Here is a 25,047-nt window from a genome sequence, read left to right as displayed (position 1 = left end):
TTAGAATTGTTCTGTTTGCGTTTCCATTGTATACAATTTGTGATGTTGCTTTCTTTTCTTTCATGAGGAATTCCTAGCAAGCAGAATGTTCTTGATTTTGAGGCCCTATACTTCTGGAGAGTAATAACTGAGTTATTTGTGAACAGCGTCACGACATCTGCCCCCCTCACATTTCTAGTGATAAAGCTTCATGGAATGCTGGGGAGTTAAAAGATGTATTCCTTTCTTTCTTTCTTTTTTTCTGTCTTTCTTTCTTTTTTTTTTTTGTCTCAATTCCTCATGATCTAGTGGTTGTATAAATTCTATTCAATTCTAAGGGATCTTTAAGCTCATTTGTGTTGTGTTTTTCTTGTATATTCCAACATGAGCACCATTTATTTATATGCACCTGGACAAATCTGAAACCCAAGTAAACTATTTGATAAGCAAAAAAAGAATTGGTTTATAGTGAGTGAGCTTAAAAAACTAATTGATTTCTGAGCGGATACAACAGTTGGAGAAATGTTGCAGCTGAATATAATCCTTTGGCTAGGAGGCTTAATAGAAATGAGAAATGCATTGTGTACAATTAAAATGCAAGTGTGAGGCTCACGCTTGTGTCTCAGGTCAGGATTTTTAATAACGTATCTTCGAACTGCTTTCTTTTGCCTTTAACAAAATCACAGAGCAGTAGTCTTTGCAAGTTCCTTTAAAAAAAAAAATTCTATAATAGAAGAACTGATGTTAAAGCAACATTTAAGACCTTCCACAGAGGCGTCAGAATTTATTGGAAGAAGGAACAGAGTCATTTTCAGTGGAAGAGTGGTTGGGAAGAACTATTTTCATGCTTTTAGTCTGGGACAGGTGGCATAGATTAATGTTGAATACATACAAAATCTATTGAGACTAATTAAAGATGCATATCCACATGGAATCCCACATCTCAGTGGATCTTTGGCAGCCAATTCAACCAGCACATATAGTGTTTATACCAAGCATTTTTCAAATTTAGCCAAGAATGGAATTAGTGAAACTTCTGAAAACTGCCTCGAAAAATCCTCATCTCTTTGGAGATGGTGGAGTATCTCTGAAGAGTCTCCATCTCCAAGAAGTGCTTCTTAGAATAGGAGAGATCATTCCCTGTGTTCACCTATAATGGACACTAATATGCAACAGCATAGAGTAAGGCGTTGACTGTACTTAGCCCAAAATCTTACACGCAGGCAAACTTCAGTTTAATTACTTGGCTATACTAACGTAGCTTGGCCCTTTACTTCCTGGGAGGGCATCCATTTCCACCCTGATGCTTAGCCCAGTAGAGATGAAGCTGTACTAGGGACCTGTCTCTGGTGTTTAATCCAGGAGAGTGAATTAACACATCAGTCCCTAAGCCTCTATCCCTCATCCAGGTTGGCTTAATACCCTTTGGTGACTTGATCGTTTCTCACAAATGCTAATGAACAGTTCACTTTGACACTGTAGACAAACACAGTCTGGTGGTTGTGTTCAGATGTTTTTCATACCTTGCTAATGAATAAACTCCCAGTGGTTCACAGGCAGCTGAAGTAAGCAGTGACTTGAGGTGTAGCCCCGAAATGATTTATTAACCATGAAAGCAAGTAGGCTTTTAGGGAAAGTGGGAGTGTTTTGTCTTGTTTTGTTTTTAAATTCAAAGGTCAGAGTAGGAAGGAGTATGTTTTAAGTAAGTGAATTTAATAAGATTAGCTAGTATTCCAGATTGAAGGCTTTTTTGTTGTTGCTTTTGGTTTTTTTGGTGGTTTTGTGGGGGGGTCTTTTTTTCTTTTCTTTCTTTTTCTTTCCTTTCTTTTTTTTTTTTACTGGGAGTAGGGAAGGCTGAGAGCAGGGAAGTACATACAGCAGGCAAGAATGCCCATTTTTCTCATTTGGTAAGGGGGGACATTTATGAACATTTGTCCATAAAGCTCTATTTTAAATACTGTATTGGAGCTTTGCTGGCCATCAGCTACCTTGTCTGTAATGGGCTTCAAAGAACCTACCCTTTTCCAGTCATCTTGAGCTTGAAACCAATAAAGCAAATCCCATTGATAGAGTAAGATGTAGCAAGAATAAGAGGAAATGTTCTGGAAGGAAAGGGGAGGGAGGCCCAGAACTTATGGCTAATAGATTAATATTTATAGACATCAGCATTGGTCTCTTACCAACGTTTATAACTCCAACAGTGGCAGATTGAGGGCTGAATCAACATTTTTCCCCCTCTGTAAAATAATAAATACGGGAAAGTAGCTCTCAGAACTGTCTTTATCATAGGGATAAATCAGGACAGTTTGTGTTGCAGGAGAGACTTAAAACTTATAAATATGTTGCCCTTTAGGCTACCATTCATCAAAGTGTCTGATATGAAATCTAGACTAAAGGCTTTTGTTACTATGTGTCTGCTTATTCTCTTTGAGAAGTATAAATTGGAAAGAACGCTGTCATTTTGGTCATGCCAGCCTGCTGTGCCACGTAAATGCATGTCCTTTTTGGGGCGTATTTGAGGAGAAGGAAATAGTGGGAGTCGACAGCCTCACACTTTCACACAAATCCTCCCCCTTCCCTAAACCTGCCTCGCAGGAGGCATAATTTCCAGCAGGAAAAATACAGCACGTAACTGCTTGACAAATGACCTATCTGGGTTCCGTCAACTTTCTAAGATACTAGAGCAGAGAAGTTGTTCCCCAAAAGCCTCATAAAATTTGGGGGACCCAAATTTCCTTCTGAGGGGCTCCTATCCAAATGTGTCCCGATGGGCAGAACCAAAGGCACGGCCACTTTGCAGAGGGGAAGCACGCGGGGCTGTAACCCATCCTCTGTCACGTGACTTAATAGGTATTACCGTTTGCAGAATCTCACACCACTTTGCATTCCGAGTCTGAATTTCTTGGCTTCTGTGGTTTGGAGTCAGAGTTGAGGCTCCAGCTCTGCCCTCTACTCCCCTCGGTGCCTTTAGATGTTGGATCACATATGGTGTGTGGAACCGCCTGCCGTTCTGAGGCCCCCACAGAGTATGTACTAAGCAATTTTCCTTTTTTTTTTTTTTTTTTTTTTTTTTTTTAATGTGCAGTACAGCTCCTAGTTTTCAAGAATAACTAATTGGGAGCATAAACCTCACTTTGCCCTTGAATGGTTTGCAATTTAGGAGACCTGAATAACAGAAATGGAGGGCCTACAAAGAAGGCATTGAAGCGTGCTTAAGTTTGATAATTTGCCCACTTGGCTTGGGGGAGCCGCTGGTGTGGGATCGCCCTGAGAAGGAACGGCAGGCACTCTCGGGTCAGGGCGTTGCTTCTGACAGTAGTTTGGGGATGGATTGAGAGAACTGGGGAACTCTCATGGAACCCTTGGGGGGGGGGCTCTCTAGCCTGCCATCACACATTGCATGGGAGCGGAGCATGGGTTCTGGGGCCGGTCTGGACCTGCTTGGGCACCGGCATGTCCAAAGCTCACAGCTGATGCACTTGTACCAAGTTACGCCCACGTGGGGGAGAGGCCAGTCTAGAAGCCGTGTTAGACCCAAAGATCGCTCAAAGTGGGGAACCCAGAAACACCAGTCCCTCTGGGATGCCCAGCATTTTCCCCACCCCCTGCTCAGGGCAGCCATCCAGGACGAGGCACCGTGGTGATGTCAAGTCCTCCGGTGAGAAGGACCAGAAAGGGTCCGGCTCTGTGGTCTCCCTCACCCCATCGAGGTGCTGGCATTCTGATTTGCCAAGACAGATTCCGTGTAGTCTGTACAAGCCAGAATGGCCAACCTTATCACCGGGAACTGACTCTACAGAGGGGCTCAGGGCCGGGAGAGCGTGGGTTTTCTCTTTATCAGATGCCTTTAAAGCCGCTTCGTAGCACATCCTTGTGATTGCTAACACCATTATGAAGATTGACAGTTTCATCAAGAAAGCAAAGAAGAAATCTGCAGACAATAAACGAAGGCAGTGCTGGGCCCTGCTCCGGTTACCCTCAATAGTGCTTCCAGACCACTGAGCTGGAGGCTGGAAGTCCTTCCCTCTGCGCAGACCCATGGCTTCATTCATTCATTCATTCATTCATTTAAAAAACAATTGTTTTTTAAACCAAGCATGGAGGCGCAAGTGCTTTGTGGCCCTTTGCCCAGCGCTTCTAGGTAACTATCGGACTCACCCAGGAGAGCACTCAAGCACGCTCCCTGAGAGTGACCCGTTGTGTTCTGACGGTCTGAGAATCCGCCTCCAGCAACTTCGGTACCTCCTGAGCTGAAATACATATCCCCAAGTCCGCAAAGAGTGGCGTGCTGCCGCCAGACCAGGAGAAGCTCAAGTGTAAAGATCAAGAACGTGTTCTAAGGACACAGAATGCCTCCAAATTGTTAGCAGCCTCCACAGCTAATAACTCCAGGCACCAGCCTCTCCCCCCACCCCCCACCCCAAGCCAGCTGCCTCCCGAGTGTGTGGGCTGTCGGCTGCAAGGCCAGTGGTGTGAATGATTCAGTGCAAACCCATCAACACTACTGGAAAAACAATTCTTGGTAAAGACTCCTGCCTATGAGTCAGTGAAATCAGGAGCAGTAGGGAGCAGCTGCGTGAAACCACCACTTCTCTGAGCTGGGTATGTGTTAACAATACATTCTCAGAAGTAAATAATCCTTTTGCTAACAAGACCAACCTTATTTACTCCCTTTTTGTTCCCATGAGGTGTGAATTCAACCCATTGACCGTGTCATAAATATGACTCTGACCTACCAGGGGGGCTGTTCCTGGATCTTACTCCTTTCGAAAGTGTCCTTCTCGGAGGTTAAACTTGCCCCCGTGGCGTTCGTGCCTTATCATCACCATATTCTTTCAAGGAATCAGAGGGGTTAATTGGTTTCTTCAGTAAGAAGACTTTTTTTTTGCCGAAGAAAGCAATTTCAGGTTAGTTTGTGTAGTAGCCAGGGAAATGTACTGAAGGGGTGGAACGTGTTTCTGTTGTGCAGATAACCTACATACTGCTTTAGAAATGTGTGATTTCCAGCATGTGCTAAAATAAGAAGTGCTTGTTTGATTTATCTCCCACAATGGTATGGCATTCTCTTTTTAAGTGGCATTTCATTCGCGAGCCAGGCACTGTAAATTTGAACTGAATATGTAAGTAAATATCCCTCAAGGAGATAGCAGGCTGGCTGGCCTCGTCTGAGACTGCATTGCTAAAAATGAGGCTTGTGGCTTTTGGAAAAGGCGCCGCACCTGAGCTGTATTAGCTTCCCGTGGGTAGCAGGGTGTGGGGTGTGTGTGTGTGTGTGTGTGAGGGGCACGGTGTCCAAGCCAGCCAAACAAGCTGAAAGTTGGTCTGAGCTCTAATCAGGGAGAATCACCTACAAACAGAGGGATATTTGGGTCCTGTCCCCTGTATTCAGCCTCCAGCCCGGAAACTCCTATTCAGTCCATTGGAACTTTGCTGGAACTTTCCTGTTTGGGCACCCTGCCTCGGTGCACAGCAGGCTGGGTACTGTTATAGCTTTGACTGTAGCATCTTTGCATGGCAGGGACAAAGACGGTGACAGCATTCTATCAGTCCTAACAAGATTGCCTGTGTGCATAATTGTTAAACTAAAGGGCTGTCGATCCACTGATGTGGAACAGGCGAGAAGCTTAAAGAATGGAGAAAACCCATAATCGCGGAGTAACTTGCATTCTGATTTATTATTTATCACATCATGGTTAAAACAATTTCCTACAGTTTTGTGTATTTTTAATATTATTTTGACATTGAATTTTCACCTAATGCAAAGGCAGGTTTCAGAAACTTTTTAAACATTTATATATTCAGGTAGTTAAGGGGGAAAATCCCTTTTTTATTAAGATACAGAATGCATGTTTATCAAAATTCATCTCAGATTCCATTTAGAAATATAGATATATCTTGGGTTTGAAAGAGCTTACCGAACTACAAAGAATGACAGATAGTATTACTGACAGAACAAAGTTGTGAATGATAAAAGAACCCAGGAAATGTTTATACCCGCGTGGCTATAAATTAGCTAGTCATAAAAGGAAGACTCTTCCTTGGCTCTCATGGAGCCGACATTAAGTCGGTAAATAGAGAAGATAGCACACCGTGAGCGCATGCCTCCCTTGGCTTCCTGGGGTGGGATCAGGCCTCTCTGTGTCCCTGTCCTGAGTGGCCGGTAGGGTGTGAGCCCGCCACCTGCGTTGCAATTTCCCTGGCTGTGGAATGCAGACATTGTCACCACGGTGGCTGGCTGGTTCTGTCCTCTCCGGGAGATCATCACCGACAGGCGGCTGGAGGCAGAATAGCCCGGCGAGCCCGGTGCCACGAACCCGGCTGATCACTAGAAAAACTGAGAGTTATAAACGTTAGTTACAATTCGAAAATGTGCCATTTTGCTACTCCGAGCTGCATCTGTCAAAGCCACGCTAAAGAATGGGTGCCTCCTGCCATGGCCCAGCTGACTACAAGTTACGTTCATCTGAAGGATGGGGACAAACTCACAGGAAGGACTGACGCGCACCAGGCCCTCGGCAAAGGCTCCCAGCTGATGCTGCCGGCCTGCTGAGCCGCCTCTGGGACAGGCGCCCGTCCACACCCGCGTATCACAGGGCAGACTCTGAGACACCAGGATCACCTGTCAGCGTGGAAGCTGATTGCCGGCCCCGTCCCTCCTGGTCCTGATTCAGTACATCTGGAGGGAGGACCTAAGAATTTGCCTAATAGATTTTCCTCATGTTAGGAGACTGGGATCGAGGGACCACGATTTGAGGACCACTGCCTTCCTAGCGGAGTTCCGTGCTTCCCAAGAATCAGCTTCATCCGTTCTCAGACCACCTCGAAGAAGATGCTTAGACTTTACCCCCAAGAGATTGCTCAGTGAATATCTAGCTCTAGGTTTTAATGAAAATGTTTACAGCATGAATTCTTTTTAATTCTTCTTCAATTCCCTGGCAGACCCATGTGTTCTTTAGTAGGCTGCTGTTTAGCCTCCATCGTTTTCGAGTTTATGTACTTATTTTGATGGTTCCCACTGTAAGTTGTGGGGTTTTTTTAAGATTTTATTTATTTATTTGACAGAGAGAGATCACAAGTAGGCAGAGAGAGAGAGAGAGGAGGAGGAAGCAGGCTCTCCGCTGAGCAGAGAGCCCGATGTGGGACTCGATTCCTGGACCCTGAGATCATGACCTGAGCCGAAGGCAGAGGCTTGATCCACTGAGCCACCCAGGCGCCCCATAAGTTGTGTTTTTGACCAATGAACTGCTGGTCCCAAGGGCATCTGAAAAGCCAGCCTGCACTGTAGGAGGGACGTGTGTGCTGACATTCACAGGTGGGACATGAGGATATTTTCTCCACAGTGTTACGAGGGTTGAGTGCTGGGCCATTTAAGAATTTGTGAAATCCAGGGGTGCCTGGGCCGCATGGTCGTTTAAGTGTCTGACTCTTGGTTCTGGCTCTCTGCCCCTCCCCACCGCATGCTCGCTTGCTTCCTGGCACTCTCTCTCTGTCTTTAAAATAAATAAGTAAATCTTTAAAAATATATCCGAAATACATACAGAAAAGCATTTTCTTTATGGATAGAAGCAGGGCTCAGTGGCAGCTGTGAGAAGTGATGAACACGCAGGAGTTTAAAAAATATATATATACAGCAGTAAGAATGTTCCAGCCGAGGAGCCCAGATTCGGCATGGCCCATTTTATGCATAAGGCACCAGAGGCCCAGGAAGATGAAGAATCAGGCACTGTGCTAGGCACGGGATGAGAAACCATGAGCAAAATATGCAGGTTCCTTCCTTCTTTGAGGTGAAACTCCTTTTTCTTGAGGAAACAGAAAATTCCAGTATCAGTGTTGAATTCTTAAAAAACAGGAGAATGTTTGGATTCCTTGGTTTTAAAAATTGGAGTACATTGTTATAAGCATACTGTGGAAGGTGGCAGGCAGCCCAGTATGCTTTGTTTCAAGTACAAACACAGTGGAATGAATGCCTTAAATTTTCCTTAATGCCGACTGACTTTTCATTACTAACATGATTCGCACGTATGCATTTCCTTCCAAAGAGATGAAGAAATAGGACCATTCGCCTCCCTCCATGGTGTTCCCTTTGGGTAATGGAGGTCATCCCACTTCCTGCTTAGACTCCTTAGTAGGTGTGGAAATGAGGACGGTAAGAGCATCGTTATCATTACCCTGTAAGAGGCAGTGTTTGTAACCTCCGGCCCTAGGCATCTCCTCTACCTGAGCCCTGACTTCGTCTTCTGCAATGGGCCTTAATATTCTGTTATCATAGATGACCAGGTAGAGACCTGGGTTTAAAAATGTGCTGAAGGTCACAAGGCCCCTACCCAAGTGAAAACCGGATTTGAGCTCTAATCCTTCTGACTCCACTGCCATTACCCCAGATGCCCTTGGACAGGCGCTCTCGTTGTGTTCCTGGAAAAACCAGGTCTCTGGCCTGCGTCTCCCATAGAACGTTTTCCCGCAGTCCTGAGATGGGGGGCTCCTGTCCTTGGTCAAGGCAGTGTGTGACAGAGGGAAGCAACTGTTTTAGAACCAAAGGCGCCATCTATTAGCTCGTAGAAAGGAGCCATTTTTGAATGTTTGTTTTTTCTAATTGTGTGTGTTAAGTAAAGTGATTGGACAAACAGTCCTCTCCCGCCTGCTAATCTGCTATAAATCAACCTTCAGATGTTAATAAAACAAGTCAAGACTGACAAAGGAAGTTCCATTTGTATTTTAAACTCCCAATTCATCAGGGTCTCCTCCTTTAGATCTTCTGCGAGAGTGTCCTTGGTCTTAACATAGCTGGAAGATAAAACACAGATAAAAGAGCCATTGTCTCAGAAGGGCATTAATAAAAAATGAATGTTGATCCTAATTGAGTAGTATTTAAACATGCAGGGTGGGGCCAGCGGTCTGCAGGGAGCCTCTAGGTCTGTTGGAATTTGCCTTGGTATCTCATTTTCCTCTTCTTGGTGCTGTGCCCTCACCGCCCTGCTGCTGTAGGAGAGTGTACACTGTCAAACCAGAAGTGGAAAAGATATGTATAGACATCATACTATAGCAGATTCCCGGATCATCTGCTATTAACTGTTCTTACTTTGAAACAATGGACTTTCTCCCTCTTTTATCTTTCTCTAAAATCTCGTTCTGAGATGTTGTTCAGTCAGCTCATTTTCTTTTCTCTTCTTTCTTCATTGTTTGCCTGTTTCCGTTGGTTCCTGATAAGTTCCTTTTCAGTCCCCTCCCCTGTCATGCTGTGTGTAAGATAAAGAGCTCCCAATGGCCAAAAGTGGGACAATTTGCACAATAATATTAATAAAGCTAGTATTGGATTAGAAAACCAAAGAATAAAATAAACATCCATTTGAGTCTGCACTGATCTGAATAAATGAATAAATAGGGGAAAAAGGAAAGCTCTTGCACATAGAAGAACTTGAATTAGGTACCACTTGAACAACATGGTAGGAACGGCCCCAGGCAGGACCTACCAAGGAATGCCTAAATGAATGAGCAAAACTTGATGGAGAAAATAGAAGAGTTGCACAGCCTCAGACTATCTCCCCCCAAATACTTATTCATTGCTCTGGTCGTTTTACCATGTACGTATGTTCACAAATTCTTTGAGGGTTCGCTCTTCCAGAGGTGGAGCTAAAGTTACTCTTTCCCATGAATGTGGGCGGGGCCTGAGTGACTCAGGTTCTGAGTCTGGTTCTGAGTGTACAGAAGGGGAAAGTAGTAACTTCCCAGTGGAGAGACCCAGCATAGCTTCTCAGGGCTCACATGACCAGCAAAAGATCCATATGATACCAGGTCTCCCCTGAGATGGCATGCGAAGAGCATCTCACCGCTGTGCTAATTCTTCCTGATGCTGTGATCTCAGTCCCTCATGAGAAAAACAGCAAACCTGATTGGAGGGACCTTCTACAAAATTGCTGACCAGTGTCCTCAGACTGTTCAGGAGATGGAGTAGTGTTGGACAATGTTTATTTCTTAGTTCTGATCACTATGCCATTACTAAGTAGGAGGTTAGCATCAGGGGAAGTTTATGAGAACTCTGCTATTTTTGCTACTTATCTAGAAGTCTCCAAGTATTTAAAAACCTCTGGAAAAAACAAAAACAAAAATACGAGACCCCTCAAGAGCATAGGAAAGCCTAAGGTGAAGAAGTTGTAAGACTGGTCCTCTTTTGGACTCACGGATTCATTTGTTCATCCATTCATTCATTCATTCACGGATTCATTTGTTCATCCATTCATTCATTCATTCATTCACTCATTCATTCATTCAACAGATACTTGTTGCCAGATGCTGTGAGGAATGCCAGTCGTGTAGTGGTGAGAAAGAATTGGGTGCTCCCGGGTGCGGCGCCTGGTTCAGGGGATATATTTGTGGGTCACCTGCGTCTGTGGGTGTCACAGCTGAAGGGGGCATGTGGCAGTTTAAACAGGTATGGAGATAAGCCAGGTGGAGAGCTATGGAAGCACATAGGGGTGGTATTTAACCCAGTGTAAGAGACCATATCCCTAATTGCCCTTCAGAATAGGAGTAAACCCATTGTTTCCATCCTTCATTTCAATTGTGTTCAGTGTTTTCCATAGGCACCACATACCTATGACTTAAATTTTGAACTTGACTTCATTCTTTTAGATTCTGAATGCCTACTAAAAGTAAAAAGAGTGTCGTAACTTGTTCCGTGTGCCTTAGATCCTAAGGGATGTTATGGAGTTTGTAGGGGGAGTGAGAGGATCTTCAGATTCTTTTAGGTTGGAATCATTATTTTGAATTATATTTAGCAACAAAAAATATATAGCATGAAGTATATAGATGGCTGTTGTGGGTTTTTTTTTTTAATTGGCCAGTAAAAATAGAGGAGTATATGAGATTTTTGATGTTACAAAGATATGCTCAAAATATACTAAAATCAGAACAAATATTTATGCAAAAGGATTTTCACTGAAGCGTTTTTTAAAGTCATAAAACTTAGAAACCATCTAAATATATAAAAAGTGAGATATCTAAATGGCTTTTCTGGGATATATCTATAATGTACTGTAATACAGTAATTAAGAATTTTAGACACACACAGACACTCCATATATGGAAAGAAAAAGGAATACACTGAAATATTAGTCGTAATTATCTCAGAGTTGTGGGATTTTCTTACTTAGCCATTTTTGTCTTACTTTTTCTTCCGTGAGTACGTATGATTTCATAATTAGCATGAAAGTTAAATTTTGAGAAGGGTATTAATTCTTAAAAGTGCTGGTGTGGGCATCCTGGACTCCAAATGCGGTGGTTAATAACAAATGCTTTCAGTAAAAGTAAGAATCCTTCCAGAGCTCAGGACAGATAGTTGAAGACTTCTTGTGTAGCATAAATAATCACTGCATATTAGCTCCATTTTTGTTCCCCATTTGTCAGTACACTTTCCAAGAACGTCTTCCATGGTTTTTATGAAGAAGAAACCGTGGGTCGGTGATAGGTGTGTCCTCAGCCACTTGGCCAGCCTGGTGGGTACTCTCCCGCAGCGAGGGCATCTCTGGGTGCTGGAAAGTCCTTGGGCTGTATAGCAAGTGGATGAATTCGACACTGCCTTTTCCTCAAAGAGAATGATCATCTCAATAAGAACCCTGGAAATCTTTCTCTTCTAATGGGTCACAGTGTGGCAAGTAAGTATAGCCCATCTGTCAGTGCCCGTCGTTCTTGGGTGGCCATCTGACCTACCGTTAGCGACCGTGACGGTCGTTACTTTGCAAAGTTAGGTCTGACCCAGGCCATCGGGCACAAAGAGAGGGGCCTGATGGCCACACTGGCAGCTTCCTGACACGGTATGCTCGGATTACAAACCGGGGAAGGGACAAGTCATTGGAGCGCTGAGCCCGCCCACCCAGGCTCACTCTGTGCGCATGGGTCATTAGAGGCTGTGCTAAGACCAAGCCAGAGGAGGCCGCCCAGGTACATTCAAGTAAGAGGGCGAAGGCGACGAGCTGTCATCGTGAAGACGGATCAGGCTGATGGAAAAGCAAGTTAATTGACGAAGGCACCAGAGCTTGAGGTAGGACTGAGCAAATGGGAGTCCAGAACCAAGGTGAAATGAGGAGGAAAGGCATCGAGCCAGGAGTGGGAGAAGGAGCTAACGATGCAGAAGAGCGTGGGGGCCTTTGCATGGAAGCATTTCTACTTAGAGCCTTTCAAGGAACCATTCCTCTCCTTCCGCTCGGGCTGCACTCAGGCTTAAAGGGGCGACCTTCTAACAGGTGAGTGGGGGCCCAAGGCCGGCTTTCATCTCTCCGGTAAAGCAGCTCCACCCTCGGGACGAAAAGAAAATTAGAAAATTAACTCATGTGTTTGTTTGTTTGTTTTAAGATTTTTTAATTATTTATTTGACAGAGATAGTGAGAGAGAGAATACAAACAGGGGGAGTGGCAGAGGAAAGCAGGCTTCCCGCCGAGCAGGGAGCCCGATGTGGGGCTCGATCCCAGGACTCTGGGATCATGACCTGAGCCGAACGCAGATGCTTAACGACTGAGCCACCCAGGTGCCCCTTAACTCATGTGTTCTTTAAAAAAATAATAAAAACAAAACCAGGGGGCACCTGGGTGGCTCAGTGGGTTAAGCCTCTGCTTTCAGCTCATGTCATGATCCCAGGGTTCTGGGATCGAGCCCTACATCGGGCTCTCTGCTCAGTGGGGAGCCTGCTTCTTCCTCTCTCTCTCTGCCTGCCTCTCTGCCTACTTGTGATCTCTATCAAATAAATAAATAAATAATCTTTTTTAAAAAAAAAAAAACAGCTTTCTAGGGCATCTATAACGATCACTTAATTTTCTTAATGTGTTAAACTACAAACGTCTAAAAATTTTTTTAAAAATTTAAAAAGATGCATCTTTTATATTCATTTTTTTCCCTAACTGGGACTTTTCCTATTAAAAGAGTAGAATGGAGGACACGAATAGTTTAAGGGAACCTACCGTCCCTCCTTGTATTCACTGAACCCTTGCTTCCAAAGAATTCAAATAGCTTCCTGATCTTGGTAGCACGTTGTAACAAAAGTCAAGTAGTGGCCTCTTGGCCCCCCGTTCCAGTGTCCATGAGGAACAAGGCTCCCTGGGGCTGGTCTGGGACCCGGGGCCTAATGCTGAGCACCCTATCTTACAGGGCCCACATCTCAAAGAGACAGTTGAAATCCACAGCCAGGTTGGGGAGTAGCCAGGAACCAAAGCTGGTGACCAGTGCATCTCAGAGTTCTCTCTTTGACCTGTTCACAGGCCTTTCACTGAAGCTTGTTTACCATGCTTTTCTTGTGGTTTGTGACAGATAAGAACTATATTGATTCCTAGCATCTGCTGGCAGTAACCTTTGAAAGGGCAGGCAATGCATCACCGCAGAATTGTATCTATCAATGTCGGCGTAATAGAAAGACAGGGATGACGTGTAATCACAGCCCCGCTGGCAGATCGTGAGTCGGACCTGATACGCTACTAGTAATGGGCAGTAGAAAGGGGACACGGATTAATATTCGGATAAAGCTGGGGGGATGTGTCAATAGAAAGGACGAGATTTGGCCATGAGCAAAGTTCAAGAGAGCATGGTCAGCCTCCCAGAGAGCTGGAGAAGTTTAGTATCTTAACCACATTTATAGAGCTAGTAAGTGGGAGCACCTCTCCCTGAGCCTCAGTTTCCCAATCTGTGAAACAGACCTGGGGGAAGGATTCGATAAGATTATGTATGCAGTTCTCAAAGTGTGGTCCCTGGATCAGCCACCGTGGTGGCACCTGGGTGGGAACTTACAAGAAATGCAAGTTCTCGGGTCCCACCCCACACCTCCCAAATGAGAAACCCTGGCATGGGACCCGGCAAGCGAGCCCTCCCGGTGAGGCAGATGCCTGCCAAAAATAGTTGAGCAGACATGTGCGAAACAGCCACCACCGTACCTGGCACAGAGCTAGGGTTCAGAAAAGCAGCATTTCACCGGTGTCTGTATTAGTGGTGTTATTTAATCCTGACCACATATGCTAATTTTGTTTATAAACTCTCCCACCCTCATAGTTTTGATTATGATGATTACTCATAGGTAAGCTCATGGTCAAAACCAACCTCTTTTTGACAGATAAGCATTTGTGACCTGTAAGCGGGGGCCTAGAACTGGGTATATAATTCCTGGACTGATGATATCCAAGTCTAGAGGGTACCGGCATTCTAAAGGTTAACGTTCTAATGTGTGCTCTGGACATATTAGTGCTTTTGACGTGTCGGGAAGCTTCCAGCCTGGACAGTGAATAGCGCTACAATTTAATAACATAAATGGAGTCTGTCTGATTCTGCAAAGAAACGGCCTTCCTTGGGGCCCAGAATATATAGTCCCTTCTGCAGTTACACTCACAGTATTTTTAATCATTTCATGTTTTTATTATATCCCAAGTAGAAGGTGCTACAAAGAGTCCCCGGAGCTGGCAGTCACTCAAAAACCCACAAATCTAAAGAGTGAATCGAACAGCAAGTAACCCATTAGGGGTTTTCTTTTTTTTTTCCTCTTTCTTTATTTAAAAAAAAAAAAGAAACTTTTTTAAAAAGAAAAACTACCTTATAACGTGGAGAGCGTTGATTTTGGCATCTTATACATGAAAAGTAGTAGTAATAATGTTGCCCAATTGTTGGTCTTTTCTCTGCAGAAATTATGGCTGTGCACAACTGTGGGGGTTTGACTGTGTTTCCATGAAGTACGTAATTCACACTCTAAATGTGACAAGCATGACTGCCCATAAACCTAACGACTTTTTTAAGAGCCCCAAATTCAGAACATTATTCTCTCGGAAACTGCACTTTAGTAACCCAGCAGAAAACCGTTCAGAGATCTGCTTCCATTGCAGTAAAGGCATCTGAGCGCGCCAGTGGGAAACATGCTGAAAGCTTTCCTACAGGAACAAATTTGTTGGAGGAATAAAGTGCGAACGAATTGCAATTGCCATATGTTAAGGAATTGGAAGAACAGAAGCTAGGACATGGCGAGGACCCTTGTGCCACTCCACCCTACCCCCAACCTGACCAGGGGAAAAAAAAAATAAATTAAAAAAAAAATTTATATATATATATATTTTATATATATATATATATGTATGTATGTATGTATGTATGATGGATGTATGTGGAGGTTTGCTAGGAAACTGACACATGGGTTGAGCTTCTGGGTATGTAAAGTTTCAGAGTGATAGGAAAAACATCCCCAACCTGAGGTTCTTACTCTTAGGTGAACCCTGCACTGCTTTGCTCCTGTAAGCTGCTGCTGAAGGCGTGGCTAGGCCGGTCCGGGTGGCAGAGCACATTCACGCCGGCCCCCAAAACAAGCCCCCCGCCCCCGGTCCAGGCTGATGCGTGGTTATTCATTAGGAGGCCACGGAGAAGTGAAACTGTGCTTTACCTTCTCTTCCCCTGAGCATTCTACGAGGCTCCTTCTCTGCCTGCTTCTTTCTGCCTCCTGCTTCGGGCTCTTACTATTTCTCTTAAACTTCTGTTTGTGTCATTACCTGTATTTTGCAGCAAATTCTATCTACCAGATGCAGAGTGAAAATGTCTGCCGTAATGGGGAGTCGAGCCTTTGTTATTTTTTTTTCCTCCCTTCAACATCATATAGTTGAATTTCATCACTTTCCAGAGCAAACCTCAGCAGCCTCTTTGCGGCTTTCATTCTGGACCACTTGCTTTATTTCCCTGTTTGTTGTTTGGTCTCCGCCGGCTCAACACGCGTGAGCACACAACGTACAGTACTAGTGAAACCAGAGGCGCAGAAATTCGGCAGGTCCTGCATGGGAACCGACAAACATTTTCTCTAGGTGGGAGCAGGCCGGCTAGAGTAGTTTTTGCAGTGGAACGCAGAATAAGCTCTTGGCTTTGGTCGCAGTCAGCTAGCTAGCTGCTTTGGGGAAAGGCTTTTTTATTTGTGAACTCTTTGCTCTATGAAACACGAGGAGAAATGCCATGTTCTAGTTCTTGATGACTTGAAGAATGATCTACGCCAATTTATCTTCATGCAGACTTGAATTTTTTCAAAATCTTTTTTTGAAGGGGAAATTGCAAGCCAGGGCTCTCCCTGGAGACTGACCTCAGTTGGTGGTGATTCCTGACCTCCTTTATCCCATGACTCATGGAGACACCAGTTTCCTTGAAACAAGTTGTCTAGGAACACACCCTGTTCTAAGATCTTCCTTGGGTCAGCCAGCAGTCTCGTGTTGGCGTACGCGGTATCAGGGCACAATTAGAATGGCTGGGCTCCAGGCCAGAGCTCCTCAGACTGTGCATAGGAATGATCTGAGTCTCTTGTTAAAATGCAGATTGTCACTCAGTGAGTCTGGTATGACTTTGCGATTCTGCATTTTTAATAACATCCCGGGGATTTTCAAAACTGCTGGTGTGCCACGCTGAACAGCAAGGCTCTAGTGGGACTGGCAGTAGGGGCTGCGCGGGCTTCCTCGTTATATTTTTTGACACCAGCGCGGGCTATGAAAACCCATCTCGGCGGTGAGCTGCAGAAGTGATGAGGCGGTTGTGCGTACGCTCTGCCTTCTGACTCCTTTATGAAGGTAGATCTGTGCTGGTCTTTCCTTAGAAGACCGCTGAGCGTTAACTGGAGTTTAGTGGAAGTGACACGGGAACGCTCAGCCGCCTTTGCAGAACTGAAAACCTACTGATGGCAAAGCCCACCGGCCTAACCTGGAATGTTCTCGACTCCTCACTCATTCCGCCAACCTGGGCTCTGCTGTCCTCTCCATACTCCCTTACTGGCTCTGATCGGCTGTGAGTACTCTGGCAGAAGTCTCTTAACTGATCTTGGCTCCAGCCCTTGCCCTACCTCCACTCTACCCACCCTCTCCACAGAGACATTATCTTTCAAAACACAGGTGTGATCATATCACCTCCTGGATTAAAATCGCTTAATAGCTCCCTATTAATTACAAGATAAAGTGCAAATTCCCTAGCCTGGCATACCATGTCCTTCAATATCTGGACCCAATCCACCTTTCCAGAAAGCGTCCCTTCCTCCTACTTTTCAGAACACACTACACTCTTCCCTTGGTTCTAAACGTGCCATGATCCTTCTTTCAAATTTCTCCTCTTCCCCGCCCTAGGACCTGTACCCCCAGCCTGAAGGAGTGGTTCCTCCTCCAGGCTCCCACAGCACAACAGAATTCTTCTGCCTTGCCATGTGGCCCTGGTGCGTGCACGTCACTATCTCCCTCAACATCAGGAACTTCTGGAAGCTGGGCTCTTTTCCCCATTGAGCACTTACAGACATGGTACTAGGGCCTGTTTCTTTCCAAGAGTCTTGTGAAAATGCCTGAATCACAGAAAGGAGAATTGTTGGCTTCAGAATGAAAGGTGCAGTTGGAATCATCATTTCAAAAGCCAAAATATAGGAATCACTTGCAATCTTTAATTCAAAATTACAGTTAATGTGAGACATGGGTACAATTTAATATATTTTCATGAGCGTGCTGAGGGCCTACGTAGATCTTAAAACAGCCCTTCCTTGGTACCTTTGTCCAAAGGCTTTCACTGAGTGTTTGCTCTGTAAGCTGACACTGTGTTGGGCTTCGGAGATACAACGGTGAGGAAGGAGAGTGAAGAAGGAGCCCAGGTTGTGGACACAAGACCAGTGTGTCAAGTCTCATACATCCAGATTGTCCCATCTGGCTCTCAAAATAACCTCATGAGAGAGGTATTGTTATGCCCATTTTATATGTGAGAAACCTAAGATTTAGAGAGCTGAAGGAACTTTTCTAGGGTCTAGCTAATAAGTGACAGCACCAGCCCCGCTGGTGAACCCAGTGGTTGATTGATTGAACCCAGATCAAAATCAAAAGAAGGAAACCACCCTATAAACAAGCGATCACAGAACTATTCTGTGTCATGGGGGCTGACACCAGGCAAGGCACCATGAGCCAGAAGCCTAAATAAGCTGGGCACAGAGGCACAAGGTTTCACAGAGAAAGCTAATGACTTAGAGCTGGATCCTGTAGGACGAGTGGGGATTCCTCCATGGGCGGTTTCCCTGCCTTTATAAATAGAACAGTAATGGGTAGTTTTGATCAAATAATAATACTCTAAGAAATTAATGTCCATAACTAGTGTCAGTCACCAAGTTTTCTATTGATTCGCTTCCCACATTCAAAGGTCTATTTTTACCTAAGAATGTCTATTAGCGTCCAAGTGTAATTGTCAAACTAAACCAAATATTATTCATTTTGTCTAGGCACTTTTCTTTCCTCTAGTGTCACATGAAGAGCAGGGGGGATCACACCCCTTCATGCACAGTAGCACACCACTTAGTTGAAGGTTAGGTTTCTAGAGACCTCAGATATCCCGGACACACCCGGCAACTCATTAAGAAGCAGGAAAGGTCTCAACACCATAGCTTTCACAAAGCTCTTGCACTTAATAATAAAGGAAAGAATTATCTGCAAGAAGTGACAGCCAACACTGGAGGGAAGCAACAGAGGACACACACGAGCCTCACCGGCTGAGATTCTGTAAGAGAAAGGCCTGATACTCCCACATATTCCATTAACTCATACAATCTTCTCCATATAAGAAGCATAGGACAAAGAGAATGGAGACGTCAGCGAGCTCTTTGGAAATTGCTTTTGTTTCATTTCCTTTGGATTTTGGCACGTAGAGACCCAGGTACACGGAAAACTCACTTTTGTGGAATGTTCCATTCCCTCAGGATGCAAGTCGGGGATCTGAGGTAGTGATTCTGGAGGTTTTCCACCAAGGATGGTGTGTAACCTGTCACTGGTGACCCTTCACATTCTGGGGACGAGACTGTTCTCGGAACTTAGTCTGGTGCTCTGGTTAGACGGGGGAAACCAGAATACAAGGCACATTTTTCACGCTGTAAACTGAACCTAATTCCAGATGTCCAGTCCTCTGCTTACCACCTCTGTGGTTCGCGTTCTACTTTTCTCACTCGCGATGGTTTTAGTTGGCAATTTAACATACGCGATGGAGATGTGTTTAATTTACTCTGTGCTTTTTAAAAAGTTAGCCTTGAAATGAATAATAGCTAAAGCTCTGAAATGGGAAAAATTCCAGCAGATTATGGGCGATCAGAAGAAGATCCTGATTGTCTAGACAGAGGCTGCATGGAAATAGTGATGATGCTAAGGAAGAAGTTGGTAGTGGAGAAGATTACATTTTGTTTAGCATTTTCGGAATTAAAAACATGGTAATACTCATTTCTTCACTCGATTTTCATAATAACCCTGGAGAAAGTTACCGCTTGCCCTTTCTAAAATATAAAAACACACTCAGTTTGTCCAGTTACACCACCAGTACGCTCCGAACTCCTGTTCTCCAAGTCCAGTGGTCTCCTTTCTCCTCAGATGTCCCCTTATGAGGGAAGGACGAGGCACATGTCCTTATCACTCACCTCTAATTTCAGTGATTAATCAGCAGCCCACACTCCAATGATACTAATCAAGTTATTTTTTATAACGGCCCCAATTTAGATAGTTAGAGCGCCTATCTGACTCCCACAGGCTTCACATGAAGAACTTGAGAGTCATGAAAAATAGAATCTGGAATTCTTTTGGCCCCATTCCATATACAAACCCTTCATCAAACTCTGACCTGAAAGGCGCTTGCTTACTCGAATGCCTCTTTCCAGACTCAGCTGGCACCAGCAGCTCAAGAGCCCAGAGGTTAAAAAAAACCCACCACTTGCTTTATGACTGACAAATGGTAGAGGGAATAACTCACCAATAAGGGCCTTAGTCACGGACCCCAATTTTCCAGCTAAGAAATTGTCATTTCCTATGATAGTCCAAAGCTACTTGGCTTCCTGGTAGGAGATGTGAGTCAGTTGAATGTTGCAGCATTATTCGGCATGATGATTATCATGGATTTACAGCTGTTTCGTGCACAAACCATATTACACACACTCGGAGGACTCTCTAGAATGAGAATCTGAAACCTCGATCCCTCCGTTCCCTCGTTTTCTGTTTCTCTAGTAATGTCGGTTGAAGCTGACATTCTCTCAGAGTCCATATCTGATGTGTTCCAACTGATATCCTCACTTGCTTGTCCTGTCGGCTCTAAGCTTTAAATTTGGAAGGTTTTCAGTGGCTCTTGTTGGCAGGAAAAATGAACGATGAGACGTAGAAAGAGACTTGCTATTACAGCCAAATTTCAGTCACGTAGGTTGTCAATACTAATGAACACCCTTGAAGCAGATACTGTAAATGCCTGAACTTGCAGTCAAGCTGCCTTTGAGTTCGGATCATTCAGCAGAACAGACATCTTCCCTCTAAATACTGAAGGGCCGATGTCTGGACTCTGGTTAGAGAGTGGATTTTTTCCAGGGTCACCTATTAGAACATGCTGGTAGGCTTCCCGTTCCCTTATATGCTAAGGGTATGACTTTAGCTTTATTCCTAAATCATATAAATGAGGTACAGTAGATCCTTCCAGCACTTTCCCTCTGTACTTTGGCATCATAAAACCTCATTAATATCGTGTAATTGTTAATAAAACCAGATCTAGAGTTATTTTTTTAAAGATGTTATTTATTTATTTGACAGAGAGAAAGATAACAAGGAGGCAGAGAGGCAGGCAGAGAGAGAAGGGGAAGCAGGCTCCCTGCGGAGCAGAGAGCCCGATGTAGGGCTCAATCCCAGGACCCTGAGATAATGACCTGAGCTGAAGGCACAGGCTTAACCTACCTACTGAGCCACCCAGGCGCCCCAAGATCTAGAGTTAAATAGGCATGGGTTCAGGTACTGGTGCCAGCCACTTAATTAACTTCCCTAAATCTGTTTCCTCGTCTGTATAATGGGGGCAATAGTAAAATGATGAACCCCCTAGGATTGTTGAGGGTTAAATGAGATAATGTAAAGCATAGTGTCTGGAACATAGAAAACATTATAAAAATATATTAGCTGTTGTTATCATGCCGGTGATTAAAATAATACCCCCTCCAGGAATAGTGGGAGTTTTCTGGATATTAAAAAAATTTTAAATAATAATGAACACTTTGGAGAAGAAATAATTTGTTTCTCTTGCCCCGGGACTTGCCCCGGGACTGCGAGAAAAGCAGTCCCTTCCCTCTTCTTCCCTGTGTGTAGTGATTATCGTTACATGTTACAGCCTTGTGATTTTAAATAGCTTATTGTTAGTCTTTTGACATCCTGGAGGCAAATGTGAAGGGAAAAAAAAAGAAAAGAAAAGAATCAGCTTTTAGTGAGTTTAAGAGAAAAGTGACCTCAGTTTAATCATGGTACCTCTTATCAAAGGGAAAATGATATTAAGTTAGGTACTTAAAATCCAAGTATAACAAATAAGGGAACACATGGGCCCTTCCCATTGAGACTTGAGAGAGGGTTCTGAGGAAATTCAATTTAAAGAACTTTACAGAGGAGCAGTTAGTAACAGCAACTATTGTAAACAATCTCCACCTCTAATAAGCTTACGACTTAGGGGCATTGACAAGTGTCACTTACAGAAAAGCAACCACATCCCCATAGCCTTGAAATCCTAGATTTTTCATTTGGTTAGAAAAAAACGCTACATTATATTTTTCTTACAGGGTGATAGCTCGCCGGGGGCTGCTGCGATGTATAATATTATAAATGGTTTGGCTGCTAATAGGTCTTCTGGGTTGAAAGAGAAGTCCAAGTTGCCTTAAGTCTTCTTAGCAATAATAGAACCTAATATTTGTATCTTCCTTTGCGGTTTCCCAAATATATCAGTATGTATTTTGAGTTTTAATCATGTAAATCTTTAGTTATGAACAGCCTGTGGTTTGGGAGAAGTGGGTAGCTCTATTTGTGAATTACAGTTGTCAATTCCCGTTACCCCAAGCCTGAGCTGACTTGGGGACACAGGAGTGCTGTGTTGGAGGCTGTGTGAGCCTACGGTCTGTCAGATCCCAGCTTCTGCCTACAGGATTCCTCCCTCTTAGAATGTGACTTTCTTCCCCAACACCCCGTGCACACAGGTAGGGGAATTTTACACGGCTGGCTCTCACTCCACCAAGTCGTCATTCGATAGATCCCCGGGAATATAATCTCATGTCACCAGTTCATTACAAAGCGGTTGATACACAAGATCAACAGCTGGCCTTCAGCACATTCTGTCTAAGAGAAATGATCTATTTTGAAATGCTGGAATACCACCCGCCCTTGAATTGCTACTAGGAGCATCTCAGTCTGAAACTGTTCTTTTATTCTTCTTTTGCCATAAACGAGCATCACAGAATCAAATCCATTGAGAAGAATCTACTTGCTTTGCCAACACAATTATTTTCATAAGAGCCTCGGTCTTCAGATTGTGCTCGTCCAGAGTCCAAGTTGGATGATGGTAGCTTGTTGTGTTTGTTTTTTATGAATATTTTTTTAAGAGCCCCCTCCCTAGGCAGATTTACCAAGTGTAAAGGACTCTTCAGCAAGGTGATTTGAATGCCATCCTGGCAACAAATAAAAGTGACATTTCCAGTCTGGGGACTTCTTTTTTAATTCTCACAAAACCTGTCCTCTGGAAGGAGTTTTTCTTCAAGGCTAGGCTTTCTTCCCTCCAAAAAAAGATGCCATCTTTTTAATCCACAAAAAGCCACAAAATCTGTCTGGCTATGAAAATAAGTTAATGGAGAAAAAAAAAAAAGTCTAGGATTTTTCACCTTTCCATGTGAAGAGCCGAAGGATTCAGTGCTTATTATTATCTCGCATAGTTTATCTGTATACTCATTTCTTATATTGCCCTTTGCTTTCTTGACAGGTGAAATTTAGTGAAAAAGCTGGTTTGTCTTTAATGGATAGGTATCACTTCCAACACACACTCTCGTGGAGGGGATTGTGCCTTCACATTTTGTGAGATCTGGCAGTTTGGACCTTAAGCGTCATAATGGCTTGGCCCCTTTGATGCTGGGGGCTCTGATTAAAAAGTCCTATTGAGCTCAGTCTTTTCAAGGCAGAGCAGCTCCTGTGATGGTTACAATTGAAATAGAATAGGCACAGATGCTATAACTACTTTCTTTTGTCCCAATCTTCCTTGCAAAGAGTTTTCACACTCCTAATCAATGTTTCCGTTCACAAAAGAGATTCTTATCCCATATGTAAATACCAGTTGGACTGTGCTTGACCCCAGTTCCTCAGCCCTAACGTTGAAAACCAATAGAAACAGCTTGATGGTTATTAGTCTTTCAAGTTAAGACTCTGGTCACCATTGGTTTGGCATGATGTAAGGGATCATTCCCTTAGAAGAGAAAAGCAGAAACAGCTCTTCTTGCAAATGTAGTAGTGCAAGATTAAAGGATTTCATGGGGCAAGAGAAACTTTACATAATTCTTTACAATAACGTTTGTCCCATTTTAAAACCTGATAGCTTTCCAGTTTCCAAGTTGATGGAGGAATTATCAAAAATCTATTCACTGGGTAAATGTGTTGGCCTTAAATCCACCAAAAACTAGGCTTGGAGCTGTGGAAAGTAAAATCTGGCGGTGCTGTTTTATACTACCCCTTCCAAAGGGAGCTTCAAAATATAAAGGATTTGCAAGGCCTGAGATTTGCAAAACTGGACCTTTGTATAACTTGGTGTGGTTGATGTTTGGTTAGACCCTCAGCTGAATGCATCGTGGCCAACCACTGCCATAAGCATCAATATTCTTGGCTGGTCCCCCTTCATGTGCATTTTGGAGTTAAAGGTGAAATTCCATCTTTAACCCCCTTGTGGTTGTCTGAGAAGTGATTGATGAACTAGATGTGATTTCCTGCAGACCTTTCAAAGGTTGGATGAAAGATGGAATTTCAGCCTCTTTAAAAGAAAAAAAAAAACAACCAACCCAGGCCTTTTGCTTAATACAGCCTTTAAAATTAATGTCCTTTTTTGAATGCCAAGAAAACAAAAGGGATTTCTCAGAGTGTATGCAGCCTGACACAATAGGCTTTAATTGGTGTCAAGGAGATGTTGGGATGAATGGAGAAATGCCCATTTAGCTGATAAGACTGAAAAGTGGAGCCTTGTTATGAGCTGTCATCTCAACGTGTATTTAAACTATAGCAAAACTGAAACATATTTGCCATATAGATCATAATGACTCCAAAGGAGCCATTATACTCTATTATGTAATTACATAATCAAAGCATGCATAGTAATCAGCTTTTGGAATTCAATGCTAATCAAACATACCTATAGTATGTGTTTAAGCTAAAATAGAGAACGTTAATTTGCCATTAGTCAACTAAACAAGAATGTGTATACAGAATATTCATGAATAGCTTAATGTTGTGTCAGATGATATTTTTTTGTTTTATATTCAGGGGAAATCAACAATTTTAATTGAAGAAAAAACCAGCACTGAGGAAGATTACTCTTTAACTTGCCGCTCAAAAATTTGCCTCACCTTTTACTGATTATAAAAGGAGATTAGATTAAATTCAGTAATTTTTTTTTTCCTTCCATAAGCTCAAGTGACACAACAATAATTATATTACAGGAGATTCTTGGTGAGATCCTGACCATCCCCATACTATAGGATACGGTATTCTAAATACTACACATAACACAAAGGTTCAAAACAGAACAAAACAAACAAAAACCTCTAGCATATATTGCTTTAGTATTTAGAAACAAACCAATAAGTATTAGTCAGAAATAGCCAAGAGTAGAAATACGTTGGTGGCCCAATGGGAGATGTGGCCTCTGCTTTGGCCTGGGCCTCGAGCTCGCCACGTGACTGGCTGTTTCCCCTCCCTGAGCCCTAGTACCTTCATCTACGAAAAGGGAGTGTTCTTCTGAGAGCTTCGTTTCAGTTCCGCTGACCTTTGATTTCATAAGGGTTTTGCGAAAAAGGTGACGCAAATGACATGCTTCGGTCGATGTCACATCATCTTGCCCATTCGGTTATTTGGGGAGTCGGTTTAGTTTATTTTAACTCCAAACTCTATGGGCTGCAGGGTTCGCACTGGTAATCATTTGGACCACTGAGTAAGCAGTCCTTGGAACATTCGACTTAACTGTTCGGGATAGCCAAACACGGATGGCGATCAAAAAGGTGAAGACAAGCTTTGTAAACAGCAGACAGATTGACTGCCTTTGATT

General features: G+C 43.6%; 1 protein-coding gene across 6 annotated transcripts in view; it reads left to right on the top strand.

Moving 5' to 3' along the window:
• CADM1 (cell adhesion molecule 1) overlaps nt 1-25,047 on the top strand; it is a 325,324-nt gene that overhangs the window by 227,898 nt on the left and 72,379 nt on the right. The gene's annotated exons all lie outside the window — the stretch shown is intronic.

The sequence above is a fragment of the Neovison vison genome, chromosome 7 (genome assembly GCF_020171115.1).
Source record: "Neovison vison isolate M4711 chromosome 7, ASM_NN_V1, whole genome shotgun sequence".
In the NCBI taxonomy this organism is placed as follows: domain Eukaryota; kingdom Metazoa; phylum Chordata; class Mammalia; order Carnivora; family Mustelidae; genus Neogale; species Neogale vison.
The sequence above is the reverse complement of the archived record's forward strand: the minus strand, read 5'-3'. Positions and strand labels throughout refer to the sequence as shown.